This window comes from Macaca fascicularis, chromosome 18 (assembly GCF_037993035.2).
Source record: "Macaca fascicularis isolate 582-1 chromosome 18, T2T-MFA8v1.1".
NCBI lineage: Eukaryota > Metazoa > Chordata > Mammalia > Primates > Cercopithecidae > Macaca > Macaca fascicularis.
The window spans coordinates 75,226,546-75,244,170 of record NC_088392.1 but is presented as its reverse complement, the minus strand read 5'-3'; the positions used below and the strand labels follow the sequence as shown (position 1 = coordinate 75,244,170).

The 17,625-nt window shown below is 38.2% G+C and overlaps 1 protein-coding gene across 7 annotated transcripts in view; it reads right to left on the bottom strand.

The window, feature by feature from the left end:
- ARHGAP28 (Rho GTPase activating protein 28) overlaps window positions 1–17,625 on the bottom strand; it is a 197,430-nt gene that overhangs the window by 153,554 nt on the left and 26,251 nt on the right. The gene's annotated exons all lie outside the window — the stretch shown is intronic.

Here is a 17,625-nt window from a genome sequence, read left to right as displayed (position 1 = left end):
ATAACTGTTGTGATTGCAAAAAGTTTTCCTATTCACAAAAGACTTTTTAACCTGAAATGTAGAGAGGAAAGAATTCATGGATGATTAATTCAATACATATCAAGCAGCAATGCCAAGAAAAACCACGCAACTTATGGTCAGAAGGCAAGGGTCTGATTAAAAAAACTTTGCCATTTACTAGCTTTGAGCCCTTCCAAAATTCACAGATTCTCTTTGGGCCTCAGATTTTCCATCTGAATAAATGGCATTAATAATACGCACTTTACAAAGCTATTATGAGAACTACGTAAGATGACTGTAAAAGACCCTACACTTGGCCTTCTAAAAAGATCATGCTATCATTATACCGCATTATCTGATTTTCCACCTGCTGTCACACAGTATCAGACATTAGTAAAAGGAGCTAATTTATTTCCTCTGTTCTCTCCAAAATTGCATTATGTATGCATCTGTTGCTTGTGTACTGTCTGACTTCCTCACTGGCACCTAGGTCGCAGGTGGAACAGAAACTTCATTTGCTATGCTGATTTACCAGTACCAAGACCTGTTCCTGGCATATATTAACATACAATAAATATTTGCTAAATGAATGAATGAATAAATGCATAATTTCAGACAAAGTCAAGTACAGCATTCCACACACAGTAAAACTCAAACAAATACATATTTAATTAGTGAATGAATACAGATGCTTCTTGACTTACGGAGTTATGTCCAGATAAAACCATCACAATCCCAGCACTTTGGGAGGCTGAGGCGGGTGGATCACCTGAGGTCAGGAGTTCTAGCACAGCCTAGCCAACATGGTGAAAACCCATCTCTACTAATAACACAAAAATTAGCTGAGTGTGGCGATGCATGCCTATAATCCCAGCTATCTGGGAGGAGTCTGAGGCAGGAGAATTGCTTGAACCCGGGAGGTGCAGGTGGATGCTGCAGTGAGCTGAGATTGTGCCACTGCACTCTAGCATGGGCAACAAGAGCGAAACTCCTTCTCCAAAACAAGAAAAAAGAAAAAAGAAAACCATCACAAATTGAAAATACTGTCAAATAAGTCGAAAATGCATTGAATAAACCCAACCTACAGAGCATCACAGCTCAGCCTAGCCTACCATAAACGTGCTCATTATCTTAAATTATCGTACAGTTGGGTAAAATCCTCTAACATAAAGTTTATTTTATAATAAAGTGTTGAATATCTCATGTAATGTATTCAATACTGTACTGAGAGTGAGAAACATAATGGTTGAATGGGCACTCAAAGTACGGTCTCTACTGAATACGTATCACTTTTGCACTATTGTAAAGTCAAAAGATTGTAAGTTGAACCATCCTAAGCCAGGAACTGTCTGTACAGTTTTTCTATGGAGAAACATCCCAGGGAAAATGCAACGTAGTCAACTTTAAGCCAAGTTGGAGCTCCTGAAAACAAATGTAATAAATACGACCTTACATTCTGTTAGAGCACCCAGTTGAAACATACTATTAAGATGGTTAATGTACAAGTGAACTTCATGGAGTGTGAATATTAGGTACAACATTTAGTATGAATTAATTCACTGAAACAATTTAGCTTAGTTTAAAGTATACCTAAAGTCCTTTTTTGGGCTTGTTTCCCTTAAAAATGAAAACACCCACTGCCCTTTAAGTCCTAGCTTGGTGGCAGTGGGATTCATTAATGGTTTTGTGGGGTTTTTTGGATTTGAGAGGATTTTGTACTGATACATAATATTTTACATATTTATGGGGTACATGTGATATTTTGTTACATGCATAGAATGTGTAATGATCAGCTCGGTATCTGAGGTATCTACTACTTTGAATTTTATCATTTCTATGTTTCCTCTCTTCCAGCTAGTCACCCGAATATGCTGTTGAACAGCAGTCCTAACCTTTTATCTAACTACATAAAGAGCATTATCCAGACAAGGAAAATGACATGTGTTCTCTTGTTGTTGTTAAGATCCAACTACTAATATTTAACATAAAAACGTACTGGGCAACAGGATAGTCTCAAGGATTGGAAACAACATATGGTATTTAGTGTTGGGCCTTCACATTATTGCTTGAATCCAGTTCAGGTCACTAGGGACCACAAATCAATTTCTTGATGAATGTTCATTAATCTATTATGTGTAACGAAGGAAGTGATTTTAGTGGTTATTTGTCCATTTTATAAAATTACCAAGAGATGAAAGATCCCAAATCTCAAAAGATCACGTGAAACATAATTCCCTCTCACTTCTAAGGAGTGCTCTTGCTTTGCTTGTGAAATCCGAACCTCCCCATCTCTCTTTTCCTCCCTACCCTCTCTTGGCTCCCACATTTTAGACAGGACAAGAACGATCTTACCACAGATCTTTTTGTGAGCATTAATAATTGAAAATAAAGATTTAGGTCAGGCACAGTGGCTTATAACTGTAACCCCAGCACTTTAGGAGGCTGAGGCATGGGGATTTAATTGAACTCAAGAGTTTGAGACCAGTCTGGGCAACATAGTGAGATACCCCCCTCATCTCTACAAAAAATCTAAAAATTAACGGGGTGTGGTTGTGCACACCCATAGTCCTAGCTATCCAGGAGGCTGGGGCAGGAGGATTGCTTGAGCCCAGGAGAACAAGGCTACAGTAGCCATGATCATACCACTGCACTCCAGCCTGGGTGACAGAGCAAAACCCTGTCTCAAAAATAAAAATAAAACAAAACAAAAAAAGATTTAAAGTTGCTCACTCTGAGTGAAGTCATTTTAGTTCCAAAATACGGAGAAGAGTTTCATAATTATTGAACCTGAAAGTTACAGATTGGGGTGGATGAAAAAGAATCTCTAAGAACAGAGTGTGGTCAAATAAAAACAAATGGCTGACTTTCACAAGTCTTCATTCTCTTTATATTTTTCTGAATTCAAGGTTTCAGACACTGGGGCAATGTGGTTCCCCACCCCCTACCTCCCACCTCTTCCCTCTCCCCCTCACTCAGCTGCCCAAGAGCTGGAGGCACTTTTTAATTGAATAATTAAAGATTCTAAAGAAGTCTGATATCGATTTTTTTAACAGCTTCCAGCAGCCAGGCTTTCTCACCTTACAAGTAGCCTCTGGCCTGACAAATACCAGTCTATGCGGAGCAAGAGAGCTCAGCTGTAGAAGGTTATCTGATGCAGCTTAAATGCTGCCTGTGACAAGCACGTTTGACCCCAGGGGAAGGTGGGGATGAATTGTGGAAACTGCCATCCAATAGTCAAGTCTTTTTTCTTCATCTAATGTAAGAACACTTTGGAAGCACCCAGAAGCTCTGACATCCGACCCTGGGGATGCCAATGCACCAGTCAGCTTTTTCCTGTAGAAGTGCTTCATTGTCCAGATTACTGACAGATTTAATCAAGACAGTACTGCATATTTGGTTCACAAACAAAAAGATAACTTCAAGTTACTGATTATAGGGTCTTGTGCTATTTCTATCCTTATTTGAGCCCATATATCATATTTTAATAAATATTTATCTAATGCTACAGAAAACACAAAAATCAGTTTTGTAAGAGAAGATCATTTACGTCCATGACTAAAAGGAACAAATATCATAGAACACATTATCCCAAAGCCTGCAATTACTGCTTATGTACACTTTGCAACAGAATAAAAATGAGTTTTTCCTTGTTGCCATCTGTTGTTTTATAGAAGGATAGCTAATTTCCTATCAGCTAATTCCAGTAACTATGATTTGTTAGGAATAAAAATAAGACAAAGTTACCTTGAAAGGAAAATATTCTCGATAAGGAAATATTTTGATGGCAAGTTAATTCTAAGAGTTTAGGGCTATTTGTTTTCCAAAATAAATAATAAAGGAGACATTTCTTCCCCCTTTTCTCTTTCTAAATTGTTGTGCGCAAGCTAATGCTGTGAAGACACAAGATGTGTAAGTACAGGGTTCCTATTCTCAATCAATTCATAAACTACAAAGACAGACACAGAAAAAACTATAGTACAAAGGTAGTGTGAAATACAAGACAGAAAGATAGCCTAACATCAGGAATGTGGAGCACGAAATGAAAAGGACATGGGTGCAAATCCTGGCTTTGGCACAACGTAGGTGCATGATCTTGAGCAAATTTCTTAATCTTTCTAAGTCTCGCTTTCCTCATGAATAAAATAGAGATCATACCATTACCTACCTCATTGGGTCACAGTGAAAATTAAATGAGTTTATGAATGCAAATCCCTTAACAGAGTTCCTCGCTTTTGGAAGTCCTAAATAAAGAGCATTGATGCAGAAGAAAAAGATTAAAGAAATATTTAAATTGCCATGGACATGCAAAGGAGAAAGAAAATTCACATCCATAAATGAAATGATAGATATGGAGCCCCAGTTAGGAAATTACGTTCTTCGAATAGTTTGGATGTACAGGTTGTCCCTGACTTATATTCCTTATGTGTGAAATATGACTGGGAAACAGGACCTGGGAGGAGCAGGAGCCACAGCAACCCCTCACCTTCCAGTTGTCAGATCTCCTTCCTATCTGGGATGCCCAACTATGGTCCTGTGTCTGATATCAGTCTGTGTCAGTCCAGGGCACAATCAACGGCCCTGGAGTCTCTTCTCAAAAAGTTGCTTCTCTCTCAACTCTAAAGAGGGTCTTAAGGGCTACCTTAATGTCTAGAAGGAAACACCCAGAATATTTATAAAAGCTGAAATTGTTTCTGGCCATAATGGATTGACTGATATTAGATTAGCCTTGCCACCATAAATAACTAGATAACTACATAAACTACATAAAAAAACTGTTTATAGACATCGGATGAGAGGAAGCACAACAGAAGATGTGATGCCTGAGAGAAGGGGAATGGTGAGTGAGTCCTACAGGCATCCTAGCTTTCCAGCTGGATGAACGGCTCAGACGAGCTGTACAGCAAGGGGAAGCCAAGAACACTGGGGTATCACTGAGTTAAGGGGACATAGAACAGAGTTCAGGGAGGCTAAGGCAGATGGAATTTGGTAGAAAAAGTATCTGACAGGAAGAAGTTATAGAGACAAAGAGCTCAGTTAATCCATATGGGTTTCCTTGAGTTTGTTGCTAAATATTAAGTCACTCATATGCAGGGTCAACTTCAGAGAGCAGCCCCTGACCCCCCCAAAAAAAGATCTTCTATAAGTTAAGCAATTCCCAGAGCTCCTAAACGGCTGGGAGGCATTTGACCTTGGACCAATCAGAATAGAAAGTCTTTGTTGAGAACCTGGGGTTTTAGTGAAAACCCCAGAAGTCTCTCACTTTAGTGAAACTAAATCAGCCTAAGGAAAGTCTACTCTAGACCTCCCTTAACAAAACTTTAAAAGAAAGGCAATAAAACTTTGCATTGAACAACAACAAAATAACAAGTCCAGCATTCACTGAAAAACTACATACGTGCAAAGAAGCAAGAAAATGAGGCACAAAAACAGACTCAGAAATGACAGAGTCGAGAGTAGTGGAATTAGCACACAAGGACATAAAAAGAGAAATCATAAATATGCTCAACTATTTAAGGACTTAAAAAGAAAAATAAGAGGAGAGAAATGGGAGATAAGAAAATAAAACTTTCTGGAAATGAACAAAATATCTGAAATGAAAAATATACTAGATAGAATTATCAGCACATTAATCCACTGCAGAACAAGAGACCAATAAATTTGGAGACAAAATATGGAAAATACTCAAACTGAAACACACGGGGAACAAGTGTTTGGAAAAATTGAATACAGTCTGAGTGACCTGTGGGATGACATGGAGTAGTCCAACATACGTGGTACTGGAGTGCTAGGATGGGGATTGGGAGGGGGAACTGATTTAAAGAAATAATGGCTGAAAATTTTCCCAGTTTGTTGAAAACTATAGATCACAAGTTCAAGAAACTCAGTGAACACGAAGAAAGATAACACAAAACCAGACAGGCATATAATGATGTAATTGCTGAAAAACAGGATAAAGAGAAAATATTGACAGCAGCAGAGTAGGAAAAAACAGACATATTACATACAGAAGAACAAAGGTAAGAATAACTGCAAACTTCTTGTCAGGAACAACACAAGCTAAAAGCAGTAGAGCAACATCTTTAAAGTGTTAAAAGAAAAAAATGATCAACCTAAAATTCCATATCCAGTGAAGTTATCCTTCATAAAAGAAGACTAGATAAATACTTTTTTAGACAAACAAAAGCACAGAGCCAGCCAATCTGCACTAGAAAAAAAATACTAGAATGTAAAATTTTTCAAGCAGAAAGAAAATATTACCAGATGGAAACTTGGACCTCTACAAGAGAATAAAAATATGGGGAATTGTAAACATTTGGGTACATATAAAAGAAATTATTTTCTTATTTTGATTTCTTTAAAATAAAATTGACTGTATGAAACAAAAATAATAATGTATTTTAAGGCTTATGACATATGTAATAAATAAAATATATGATAGCAGCAAAAAGGGGAGGAAGAAAAAATGAAAGCAAAAATCATAAGATTCTTATACACGAAATGATAGCATTATTCAAAGGTGGAATGTGATAAGATAAAGTGTCACGTTGTAAACTCTGCAGCAATCATGAAAAATAATGAACAGAGAGCTAAAAGAGTAGAGATAAAATAAAATACAAAAAAAAAAAAAAAAGCAAAACTCAAGTAAACCCAAGCATATATGCTGTCTTCACACTTCATAAAGACATAGGCACAGGAAAAGTAAAGGACAGACCAAGATATGCCATGCAAACGCGAATCATAAGAAAGCTGGGTTGGCCACATCACTCAGACAGGCAGATCTGTGCAGCAGCTTGGGTCCTGCATGAAGCAGTTATCAATACTGAATCAGAGGCTCAGGAAATGTACTGCGGGGAAACAGCCATGAAAGATTAAGGTAAGTGGGAGTCACACTGGGTACAGAAAAGCCTTCAAACATGACTGCAGATCTGAAAACCATGATCAGAGAATGGGAAAAAGACTTGAGTAAGAAGAGTCTGGGACTGCGGTGTAGGTCCCCAAAAGTCTCAGCCAGGCCTACAGAGATCCCCCAGCTGAAACTGCCCACCAGCGGAGCTGGCATTGGGGCTGTATCGGCCCGGTCTAGTACCATGCTGTGCTCAGTCATGGGCCAGTGGCATCCTGGGGAGAGCAGAGCCACTACAGGAAGACTGGCAGGTCCTGAGGTGTGGCAACTGAGTCTGTGGGCTAAGGATTCCACTCTTTTGGAAAGGAGGTCTTAGCAGCACAACTCTATGGTTGTTACAACTTCAGAAAAAGAACTAGGACTAACGACAAAGAGGGATATTTATTTATGATAAATGATTGAATTCATCAAGAAAACCTAACAATCCTAAATGGGTATGTCCTGAAACACAGTGCTTCAAAGTATTTGAAATAAAAACCCTTCAGAACTGAAAGGAGAGACATATGCACAATTACAGTTGGAGATTTCAACACTCTTCTCTCAGTAAGGGATAGGACAAGTAGACAGAAAATCAGGAAAAATAAAGAAAACAAACAATAGCATCAGCCAAATTCACTTAATGGATCTTCATAGACTACTTTCATCCCAAAGAGTGGACTACACATTCTTTTTTAGGTTCCCAGGGAACATTCCCAAGATAAATCATATGACAAGCCATAAAACAAGTCTCAAGAAATTTTAAAGGACTTAATTCATGCAAAGTATGTTCTTTGACCACAATGGAATTAAATTAGAAATTGATTTTTTAATACCTAGAAAATCCCCAAAGATTGGAAATTAAGCAACACACTTTCAAATATCCAGAAAAGTCAAGGAAGAAATCCCAAAAGAAATTAGAAAATATTTTGAACTCAATAGTAAGAAAACTCCAACAAACCAATATATATGGGATGCAGCTAAAGCAATCCTCAGAGGGAATTTTATAGTAATAAATGTTTATATTAAAATAGAAGGGAGATACAAAATCAATTATCTAAGCTTCCACTTTAGGGAAGCTATTAAAAGAAGAGCATTAAATTAAGTCAAAAGTAAATAGAAGCAAAGAAATAATGAAGAGCAAAAATCGATGAAACAGTAAGCAGTAAGCTGGCAAACAATAGAAAAAATTTTTAAGAAGCAGGATTTGGAAAAGATATGTAAAATTAATAAATTTATAGCTCAGCTGGATCCAAAAATAAGTAGTGTTGGAAAGGAAAAAAAGAAGATTGTACCTAAAAATCCTACAGATTACAAACAGAAAATAAGGGCATATTTTGAAGAATTCTATGACAAGAAATTCAACAGCTTATATGAAATGGACAAATGCCTTAAAAGATAATTTATTAGAACTGACAGAAGAAATGAGATCAACCCATATTTATTAAAGAAATTGAATTCATAATTTAAAACCTTCCCGCAAAGATAACTCCAAGCCCAGATAGCTTCACTAATAGGCTACTAAACATTAAGGAAGAAACCAAACTTGCACAAAAAACAGGTAAAAGGAACTCTTCTCAACTCATTGTAAGAAGCCAGGATTATAATGATACCAAAACCATCTGTACAAAGACATTACCAAAACAAAAACCTACGGACCCACATCGTTTACAAACATAGACACAGAAATCCTCAGCAAAACATTAGCAAATCAAATCTAGTATTACCTGATAACATCTGTCTGACTGCTAAAGCCTGTAGCAATAATTATTGTTGAGTCTTTTTTTTTTTTTTTTTTTTTCCATTTTAAGTCCTCCGTTGGAGATAAATGCCTCAATTGTATTGGTCATTTGGTTTAAACTCAATAGCACAGGACTTTATGTTTAAGTAATGTAAAGTAATGCAATAAAATGGTCAGACCGCAACTGTCCGCAATTTCTAACATTAGCATTTTTTAGCACCCAGGTCAGAGTTTAACATGCAGAAAGTCCAGTCATTGTTTTCAGGCTTGAATTGCTCCATTATAGGGATAAGATGCAGAATAACCTTACAAGAGTTTTATTTGATTTGAATTCTAAAGCAGGCTTAAACATGAAATCTCTCTTAGCTCCTTCACTGGTCTAACATATAGGTCAGATCCAGTCAGAGAACTGCCGGCTGCCTCAGGGAGCCTGGTGGCAGGCTTTCAGCTCCTGAAGAGGGGTTACTACAATAATGTCAGGTCCAACTTAGTCTCTGGCTGATGCTTTCCCTGATTCTAGGGAGGAGCCATCTTCCTCTGGAGAAGTGTCTAACAACACTTTAAGCCTCTCTTAAGATATAGGGTGGTCCCTCCTTTTCCTCAGGGGATATGCTCCAAGACCCCTAGAGGATGCCTGAAACCTCGATAATGCCAAACTCTACATACACTATGGTTTTTCAATCTGATCATCAAGACAGCTACTAAAATGACTAACGTAGGGAGTGAAAACAGTGTTGATACGCTAATATTTCCTTTGATCTCTTTGGACGTGGGCTTACACTAATATTCGTGGACCCTGGATTGTAGGAAGTGCCTGTGAAATTCTAGAAAAGGTACCAATTCATGTTCTTTTTTCTAATATCAAGCAATTCAGTAATTGAGCTATTTGCCCTTCATTTCACTGAAATGACTACCTCATTCTTTCATGTCTACAAGGACTCCTTCCATGGACAACTTAAAGTGTGTGGAATCAGATTTTATCATCCGTATTCCTAATTTCTAAAGAAAGCTGTTTTTTCTATAGTTTGATGGAAAAAACAGCCAACTAGATTGGACGAATAAAGATTGGATATAGCATATTCTTGATAATTATTTCTCTGCTTTCATACTTTCTTTTTCTAAACCAAATAAACAGAACCAAATAAAGAGAACTGCAAAAACTGTGGAGCGAGAAGAGGGAGAAGCTCAGAGCGCTGTGCTCACCTATGCCCTCTCCTCTGCACTTCAGCTCCTGTATCCTCCCCACCTAAAGAGCACTGCTGTTCTCCTTCCCCATCCATGGACCAGGCGAGACTACTGGCAGCTCACTTGTCTCAGCACTGGAGCTGGGAGCACCCAGCACATATTTGTGGGACACACATTGTGCTGGACACTGGCTGATACGGGTCAGAGAAAAAACATCCAGACATAGGCTTTGTGCTCCTGGAGCTTTGAGACTAGCAGAGAAGAAAATTAAACAAGTGTCTGCAGTAAAGTAGGATGACTGCTATGACACAGTAATAAGGCTAGTCTGGAAGTCAGACTCTAAAAGGTGTGCAGGAATATTCTTCCTTGACAAATAAGAACTGAGGAAAGAGATTGGATCATCTGTACATGTCTAGCAACTCCTCTTTTCTCCAGTTTTCTACTTGGTGAATTTAGGATGATAAAATCATCTCTTGTGGCCAGGAGTGGTGGCTCATGCTTGTAATTCAAGCGCTTTGGGAAGCCGAGGCAGGCAAATCACTTGAGGTCAGGAGTTCGAGATCAGCCTGGCCAACATGTGAAACCCCATCTTTATTAAAAATACAAAAATGAGGCAGGCATGGTGGTACATGCCTGTAGTCCCAGCTGCTTGGGAGGCTGAGGCAGGAGAATGGCTTGAGGCAAAGGTTGCAGCGAGCTGAGATCGCGCCACTGCACTCTGGCTTGGGAGACAGTGCAAGACTCCATCTCAAAACAAACAAACGAACAAACAAACAAAAAACCATCCCTCTCATAAAGTTATTGTGAAAATTAAATGGGATGATACAAGGCATGGTGAATGGTCAATATAGTTTTGGTGGTGTTATGCCAATCAGAGGGCACCTGGCCTGATCCAGAGAGTACCCTAGAAAACATTATTTCTACGCTCAGTCCCGAAGCAGGGAAGTGAATTCATTGTGGGAATATTACTCTGCTCGAGCTGCCATAACAAAATGTCACAGACTAGACGGCTTAAGATTTTTTTTTTTTCTCACAGTTCTGGAAATTAAAAGTCTAAGATCAAGGTACTGACAGCGTTGGTTTCTCCTGAGGCTTCTCTCCTTGGCTCATAGATGGCTGTCTTCCCCCCACATTTTCACCTGGTCTTCCCTCTGTCCTAATCTTCTCTTCATGTAAGGACACCAGTACAGGATACTAGATTAGGCTCTATTTTCACTTAACTAACTATTTAAAGGCCCTATCTCTAAATATAGTCACATTCTGAGATTCAGGGGATTAGACCTCAACATATAAATTCTGGGGGAACACAGTTCATTTCATAACAATGGGGGAGACACAGCAGACTATTTCTAACAGAAGGAGTATCATGCGTGAATTGAAAGAGGATGTGTAGCAGGTTGAAGGGGAAATTGAATGAAATTACATCCTTTTGCAGTACAGACTGAAAAAGAGAAACAGCAAAATTTGAAGCTAGAGAGGGAAGTGGCGGCAAATCAGACCATGTAAGGCCTTATAAGGTGGTATAAAATATTAAGCAGTTCAGGTTACCCTAAGGACAATGAAAACCATTATAGAATTTCAAGCAGCGTGTGTGTGTGTGGCATGGTTGAACTTGTATTTTAGAAAAATCACTGTCTGCATTATAAGAAACTTTTGGAGCAGGATGTGCACCTGGGAGGCATCTGAAGTAGGACAAGCCAGAAAGGCTGAGAGCTTGAGTCACTCCATGCAGATGAAAGAAACTGACACACACTGGAAAGCTAATCAATGGGGTGACTGGTAGAGGGAAGGAGAAAAGGAGAATATTTCCTATGCTACCAGCAAATGGGTAGATAATGGTGAGCAGAGATGACAAAGTAAAAACTGGACCTCTTGAAATTAAGAAACCTGTGGAACTGCCTGTAGACCACTGGTTATTGATGGAAACTACCCTTGCTATCTACCCTTCTTAAACCTTTCCCATATAACCACAGAGTGTGCCAACAACTCTGTATTATCATACATCTTCTTACAAATAAGGAAGCTCAGCCTTAATGAGATAACATAACTTGGCCAAAGGCTCACAGCTACAAAATGGCCAAGCTAAAAGAGGAATTGAGTCTTCCTAATTGCAGAGCCCAAGTTGAAAACCACTACTCAGGAAGGAGGCTGGGCTGAAGGTACATATCTGGAGGTCATTCAATCATTAACAATGCTTGGCTTGTTGGCTTTACTTCCCCATTTCCTCACTGACCACTGGCCCTTCCTGAATCTGATCCTTGGTCCTCATCCACACCTGCTAACAGATTATAATACGGCTGGGCGGCTGATGGTCCAAGCCTAGGGCCTAGGAGCCCAGATGCATGCTGTGGGTTAAGCAGTGGCAATGTCTGCCTCCATCAATACTGTTTCCTTCACTTAACACTGTGGACTAGACTCCAAGATCTGTGAGATATGTGTGCATATAAGCAGCCTCTCCAACTTGTATTTGGGTGAATATCCAAGACCCAAGCTGAGGAACCAAAATTCCATGTTTACTAATGCACATGCCTTTAAAAACATTTTAATGTAATATACATGAGAAAACAGAACCATAAGTGGATCGCCAGATGAGTTTTCACAGACAGAATACACCTATGAAATGTCACTGAAATCAGGAAAAGAAGAGTAACTCAGGAGCTCGCCTCATGTCTCTTGCACTCACTACCCGCCCCTGCCCTCACCCCCACCCCATCTCTAGGATGCTACTAACCTTACTTCTGATACTCCCAATTAGTGTTGCTTATTTTGTATACTATATAAAGGGAATTGTATAATATATATGCTGTTTTGTGTATGTTTACATGCATTTTAAAGACTGAATTTAACTTGGAAAAATAAAAAAGGTTGTTGTATACAGAGACCTAAGTATAATCCCACAATCTCATCTTCCCATATTCTAAGGACCCCTGATATGGATACACACAACTTCTACATTTGTATTCTGAATTACGCCCAGGTAAAATCAGTAACATGAAAAGAATCCAGGAAAGTACAAGGCCTATTTTGGTGTTTCGTCCTCTTGAAGAGATTGAGTCACTGACCCAGACTAACTGTAACAAATCCCTTCCTATGAATTAAAGATCAGAATGTAAAGTAATAGTAACGGTGATGGAGGTTTTAAAGGGAAAGCTCTATTGCAATAGCTAAATTGAGATAATAATTTGGATAATAATAAATTTGACATCGATGCTAATTATTGCTTTATCAAAGCAATCCATTTTCTTAGTGAGAAATCTTTTATCTTGCTAAGGAACTAAAAGCTTCTGTAGAAAGTGTTTTGAATGTGTTGTAAAAACAACAGAACCGTCAGTAAAAATAAACTTTTCTGCTAGTTTAAAAATTCTTTAAAAATAATTTCACAGAAGCCATGCATTTAAATTTCATTATTTTACTGTATGTTCATTATACTATACTGTATACTTTTACAATGTACTTGCTGAATTCTGAGTTTGTTTCTTATCTGGACCTAAGAATTTCTTGGTGTGCTGGGGACTGTAGTCTTGTTTTTAGGATAAGAGGATCTTGACTTCGAGAGTTCTCTTACAAATTATACTTCTTTTGCTTTCAATCACAGCATCAGAAACTTACAATTTTTTAACTTGGAAAATGAAAATAATCTTATTTGCAAATTTACTGTCACCAAACTTTCAAAGTGGCCCAATGTTTCTAACGCGGAAAAAAAACTATCTGTTCACTGCAATTCTCCAAAACATGTAGCTTGTGCGTGTGTGTTTGAACTTACATAGGCAGGTATAGTTAGGATACAATTCCATGACAGAGAAGATTCACTTCATTATTTTAGCACATTGAATTCTTTGTTTGAACTCCTGATGCAAATGTTTTGATCACAAGTTTCCTCTAAAATTCCTGATTACAGTTTGATGCCCCTCGCTGAGAAAATAGCCCAACAATTAGCATAGCCTTCTTGTTGAATCAAACAAGGTTCTGATACCGATCTCAATGAACTGCCTTCTGAAAAAGGAATCAATCACCTGTGACCACAGTTTTTCAACCCAGTGGGAAGCGGTGACGTGGGGGTGAAATTTAAAGTCAGGTTATTCTTTAGCAGGGGAACTTTGCTGCTGGGTGTAAGAGCCTCGTTTCTCTGTTATTCTTTCATAGTTTTTCAAGATAAGATAGGAATCTGAAAGTGCTCCAATTTTAGCTACTATTTACTTTTTGTTTCTGCTATTGTAATTTCCATATAGATAACATTGTAGATTTCAATTTCTTCACTCATTTAATACTGATGTTCCATAAGCATATCCAGCGTATTTTGAATTCTTAAACCTATTAGGTGCAGGGCTCAAGCTCTGAATATACATTTTAAAACGAACCAACCATATTTTATGCAGCATAACTCTGACTAAAACTAGTAGCATTTAAAAACAAATTAGAGAACCACCAAAATGAAGGCAAGTCCCTGTAACTTTATATACTACAGAAAAGATATGAAATAATAAAAACTATATCTAAACATACGCTTTTATGGATCATTAATAGAATGTTCTAAGTGAAAAGCAGAATTTCCTTATTCATTTCTAGGCTTGCCTTTTTTGATTAAACTTTACTTTTTGAAAAGCCTAGCTTTTTTCCAAATTTTCCTACCAACTCTTTAATAAAACATTCTGAAATTTGAGTAACTGCGCCTAAAAGGATTTGAGATTAAGAACTAAATCTCCAGCTGCCAGTATATCTGAATTTGCCTCCTTTCAAATTATATGTAAGGTATCATCGGTGAAATAATGCCGATAACAAACCACAGTAAGTATCTAAAAAGAAAAGCCTACTCCATACATACTAAGTACTAAATTTAAATTGATTTTAACCAACGATTTTATTCAAACTTAATTTTACTGTGTCATATGTGTATTAAGTATGATTTTTAAAGCTCATTAATAAAAATCTATCTAATAGAGCAACAAGTTCCATATTATTTCAGAACAAATCTAAAGCAGTACTATGTCATTACCTGACTCTTATAATAAATAAATCACTATTTCCTGATTTGCCTTTGATCTTCTCTAATTGAAGACCACGATTCTCATTTATCTGAGATAATAAGTGACTAGATAGAGAAAAAAATCATAAATACCATAAAATCTTATTTTCAGGTCTGGTACCTACAAATGTTTAACTAGACCAAGCAGCTAGGAGGAAAACTGGACAATTTGTATTTCTCACCCTTTCCCTTCTGGTTTTCTGGTACAATGTTAAAAGACAAGCAAGTGGCTGGGCGAAGTGGCTCACGCCTGTAATCCCAGCACTTTGGAAGGCCGAGGTGGGCGGATCATCTAAGGTCAGGAGTTCGAGACCAGCCTGGCTAACATGGAGCAACCCCATCTCTACTAAAATTACAAAAATTAGCCGGGCATAGTGGCGTGTGCTTGTAATCCCAGCTACTCGGGAGGCTGAGGCTGGAGAATCATTTGAACTTGGGAGGCAGAGGTTGCAGTGATCATGCCACCATACTCCAGCCTGGGCGATGGAGTGAGACATTGTTTCAAAAAAAAAGATAAGCAAGCACCAGACTCCAGAGCAGAAGCTACACCTTAAACCAAAGCAAAAAAGGACAATCTTAGTTATGCTTTATGGCTTTTAACAAGTTCCCCAGCCCCTCACCCATTGCTCATCTGACGGTTTTATTATAGTATGTTCGCAACAGGAATGTCTCACTCGGATTATCTGAAATAATATTGCTAGCAAACCTACAACTCCATGCAGTAACACAGGTCAAAAGAAGAATTCCTCAGGCATCAGTTTGTTTCTCAAACCCTTCGCCAATAAACTTGGGAAATAGCTATTTAATACAGCACAAAAAAGAACTTAGTGGTACTTGGAAAATGGCCCTCAGAGTCAAAAATTTATAGCTCGGTTTAGGAATGCTGAGGCCCAGTCTCAGGGAAACCATGCTACTAAGTCTTTTGACTGGGCAGATAATCTAAGGGCAGAGCTCATTTATCTTCCGGGACAGTGCTGTGTGAGCTTGATCCATACTCCTGCTTGTGTGCCTTGAACAGCTAACTCTGTGTTCAATGCTTTATTCTACTGGATGCTGGAAAGACCTTTGACTCCACCAGGTTTTTAAAGAATTTACCAAAGTTGCTGAAAACATTGGATACTTGGTCTGTTTCTTGTCTTTGATGTCACAGGTCCCATTAACTTTGCAATGATGGAGAGGAGGACATAGGGAGAAAGAGATCACAAAATTTTGGAAACATATATACACTTGTCACTGCTTGATTCTTAATTCAATAGGATAGGTAAGCTAGAACATTGATCACAACTTCGAATGCTCCTTTTACCAAATCTGTATGGATTTTATTTCTCTAAAAAAGTAACATCATAATGACTGTAAAATCCTGGTTTTGTATGAATCATTGGTATGTTCCTAGAATTCCTACTTCAGATACATTCCTCTCAATATGTAAAGCTGGTCAAGCTTCTGTTCTCATTTATCTCTGCCTCTGACCCATCTTTCTAGAGACATTTTAATTCTTTTGCTTTATTTCATTTATTTCCCTTCTTGCTTTACACATTGCCCTATCCCCTATTTTCCTACATATCTCTACAAATGTCTAACAGGGTTTTCTCCTGTTTTCCAAACTTCACCATGTGAAATAATGGCTTATTCCACTAAGCAGTTTCCTTGTTTCCAAAAAATACTGCTATTTGCCATTTGTGATAACTATTAAGCAGGTCATATTCTTTGCAAAGGGTTAGAAAGAATATTTTCTTGATTTTCTAAGTAATGCTTTTTATTGTCAAGACCCAAGTGTGAGGGTTAATATTAAGTGCCAACTTGATTGGATTGAAGGATGCAAAGCATTTTTCCTGGTGTGTCTGTGAGGGTGTTGCCAAAGGAGATTAACATTTGAGTCAGTGGACTGGGAGAGGCAGACCCACCCTCAGTATGGGTGGGCACCATCCAATCAACTGCCCACGCAGCTAGAATAAAGCAGGCAGAAGAAGATGGGAGCAGTGGACTTGCAGAGTCTTGTGGTCTTCATCTTTCTCCCATGCTGGATGCTTCCTGCCCTTGAACGTTAGATTCCAAGTTCTTTGACTTTTGGACTCTTGGACTTACACCAGTGGCTCTCAGCCTTTGGCCACAGATTGAAGACTGCACTGTCGGCTTCCCTACTTTTGAGATTTTGGGCTCGGACTGAGCCACTACCACCTTCCTTGCTCCCTGTGGTACTTCACCTTGTGATCGTGTGAGTTAATTCTCCTTAATAAACTCCCTTTCATAAATACATATATCCTATTAGTTCTGTCCTTCTAGAAAACTCTGACTATACACCAAATAACGAACATTTTTTCAATTTAAATTAATCCTTCAGTTTCGATTAAATCATCATGATCAATAATTTGGATATTAAGAAATCAACCTCTACATTTATTAGGTTTGGAAGATCCCCCTTCTATGTGGGATCTTATTCTTCTAACATAAGCTAAAGTAGAAAGGATATTTTCTGAACGTCATTTCTATGAGAGTTATTTTCCTTACTCAATTTGGAATTTTTAACACCTTAAAGTAATGGAGATGGAGTAGGAAGAGAGGGAAGGGAAAGAGGACAGGGAATGATCATTCAAAGGACTGTGCAAAAAAAGAACAGGGCACCCTGAGAATGTAATGAAAGAATAGTTGGTTCCTCCATAGATCTATGTTGCAGTTGTCGTTCTGAGGTCTTTAATTAATGTGTTTAATTCTCAGAATAAATCTGTGAGATTAATACTGTTACTATCCCCAGGGAGGAAACTGAGCCCCTGAGGCTAAATAACCTGCCCAAGTTCC